Consider the following 3,016-nt stretch of genomic DNA (forward strand, 5'->3'; position numbering starts at 1 on the left):
TAGGGTAAACCTCGGTCCCCCAGACAGAACACAAGGAATCTTAGGATACTCAGATGAAACTACCATGAGAACCTCAGTGGGAAGGGAGAGGTAGGAAACTGGAATTATAACTGAAGAATTTCTGGAGACTCGGTGTGCACAAGTCTGAGAGTTCAAAGCTCCCTGGGAACCCAGTCATGAGAAGGGCCTCCACACCTCTGTCAAGGTTCACTTCAGTGAAGTCTATCAGGCTTTCACAGTAAATACCAGAGAAAAATTATCTGGGTCTTCTTTGGGGGGAATAGAGGAAGGCAGGAACCATTTTTAAATACTCCAGGAAACTTGCTAACTAAAACTTTAGGAAAAAAAGAAAAGAAGAAACAGGAATGACTGAGAATCTCCCCATATTAATGTTGGATACCAACCCACAGATCTAGAGTCTCAGAGAAAATCAATTAGGATAAATGCCAAAAACAAAAACAGACAAACAAAACACCTATACCCAGGCACATCATTTTCAAACTACAGAAAATCCTGAATGAAGTCCTAGAAAACAAAAAAGCACCTCACCTAAAGGGGAACAAAGATGGAAATTACATCCAACCTCTCAAAAACCATGCAAGAACAGAATAGAGTGAAATTTTTAAATGTTTAAAGGAGGAAAAAAACAAAACAAAACAAACAAAAAAAAAACACCTACCAAGCTAGAATTCTGTACCCTATGGAATTATCCTTCAAAGGTGAAGGAGAAATAAACACTTGCTCACACAAACAAAAGCTGACAGCAATAGTGGCCAGGAGATTGGTCTGGCAAGAAACGTTAACCAGTTATTTACACAAGGGGCATGGTTTGGGGGCCCCCTGGGTCTCCACAGGCCTTCTACCCAGGACTCTGGGGTGCCCTCAGCCGCCCTCTCCAGAGCAGAGGACCATCCTTGAGACACTGAAGAAGCTGACTAGTTCCACCCAAAGAGCACGGAAGTTCAAACGCCTCAAGTTGAGGCTGCCCAGAGAGGGTTTTTCTCCGGGCGCACAGTACAGCCAGGCTCTGGAGCACTTCCTGACTAAAACCCCTGATGCCAAGTGGTCGCGGACCTCTTCATCCTGCTCCTCCTTTCTGTGTAAGGCGGCCTAAAGGACTCTTTCTCCAGTGGAAGGAAGGAAGCCTGTGGAGGGATGCTGAAGTTTTTAGACAGGCAGTCAAAGGGCAGCCCTCAAAGACCCGGAACCCTAGAAGACTCTGGCGGGTGGGAGGTGTCCTTTTTAGGCCAATAGGCTCTTGGTCCTTTTGAGTCCTGTCACTGGGCTCTGGACCTTTATCCCAGCAGGAGCCTGGATGGCGGAAACTAACATGAGAGGATTTCAATATTACTTCCATCTTGACTTACCCATTTAAAATTTTTCCTACTTAAAAAAAAAAAAGCCGTAACATTTTCTTCAGGAACTCTGAGCTGTTCTTCCCAGCTGTGAGCTGCCCCAGGCATCCACATCCAAGACAACTTTAGTCAAACCCCAATACGTATAAAGAATACCATGGGTGGATTTTGTTTGCACTCCTTTGCTACCAGGCATGATTAGGCTAGAAGAGCACTTTTGGGTTTGATGCATCATACCAGTGTTCCAAACCAAGTTGTTGATTATATTGGCACAATTATACAAGAAGTGAAAACAAGCAATGTGGTAGAGAGGCTGCCCTCGGAGCTGGCTTCTCTGACAAGACTCCTGCTCATATTAGTTTGCATCTCTGTCAACCAAGCCAGGGCCATAGATGTTGGCTTGATTGTTTCTGGCCAGTGTGATGCAGTTGTGGGAGGTAGTGTAGAGTTGGACATCTCTATTCCTCATTCAAGCAAGGTGAGGAAAATGATTCTTGATCTCAGTAAGGCCAAGACTCTGGGTCAGTCACTGTCTTTAACCTCTAAATTCAGATTGAATTTCTCACCACTTGAGCACCCTCTGGTGAGACGATGGGCACTCTGCATACCAACTGGTCACTGCCTTGGCTTTTTCTAAGTATGTACTTTGTTTCCACAGCCTGACCCTAAAAACACAGGGCGAAGGACTCCTTTCCCATGTTGTATTCTAAAAAGTACCAAGAAAAGATATAGTTACCGAAGATAATTATGCTCATCCTTTCTGCCTGGAGCAGATGGCCAAACAAAAACCTGTATTCATCAAGCCCTGTGGTATAACGACAGCTGCAAACTCTTTTTTCCTGACCGATGGTGAATCAGCAGTGTTGATTATGGCAGATGAAAAAGCTCTGGCCATGGGTTATAAATGGAGGTCATTTTTTAGGGATTTTGTGTAAGTATCTCAGGATCTAAAAGATCAACTTTTATTCAAACAACATATGCTATTCCAGACGTTCTAGAGAAGGCAGGATTAACTGATATTGATGCTTTTGAATTTCTGCAAGTTTTCTCAGGTCAGATTTTGGCTAACTTGAAAGCCATGGATTCTAATGTGTTTGCACAAAAATACATGGTTAGAAAAAACAAGATTGGATTGCCTACTTTAAAGAAGTTTAACAATTGGGGTGTATGGCTGTCCCTGAAATACCTATTTGGAGACACTGGCTGCAGGATGGTCATGGACATGCCAACAGATTACAGAAGGAAAGAGGCTAGTATTCCTTAGTGACTGCCTATAAAACTGGAGAGCAGGACCATGCTATGATAGTGAAAGCTTATGCAAAATAATGGCTCAGGAAGAGGTGACCTTGAGTTTCTGTGCAACACTCATACTAGGTAATGCCATTTCAATGCATTACCAAATGATACCTATAAATTCTAGATCTTCTTAGGAAAACAAAATTTGTGGCCCTCTATTAAATGTTTTGCAGTTAAGGCTGGCTAGTGTTCTGAGCTTTCCAATAATCATGGCTTACTGCTCTTTCAGGGATTACTTAGCTACCAGAATCTCAAACAGTGATAGGCCTAAACATTTGGTTTTGGTCTTTATTTTCATTGAAGAGTAAGTGAGTATTTGCAATTTGTGGGAGAGGTTAGCTGAGATTTAGAACTATCTTCGTAAC

The 3,016-nt window shown here is 42.9% G+C and overlaps 1 pseudogene; it reads left to right on the forward strand.

The window, feature by feature from the left end:
• The first annotated feature begins 1,055 nt into the window (after nt 1-1,055).
• LOC132029018 (trifunctional enzyme subunit beta, mitochondrial-like) lies at nt 1,056-2,681 on the forward strand (annotated as a pseudogene).
• The last annotated feature ends 335 nt before the right edge of the window (nt 2,682-3,016 follow it).

The sequence above is a fragment of the Mustela nigripes genome, chromosome 1 (assembly GCF_022355385.1).
Source record: "Mustela nigripes isolate SB6536 chromosome 1, MUSNIG.SB6536, whole genome shotgun sequence".
Lineage (NCBI taxonomy): Eukaryota > Metazoa > Chordata > Mammalia > Carnivora > Mustelidae > Mustela > Mustela nigripes.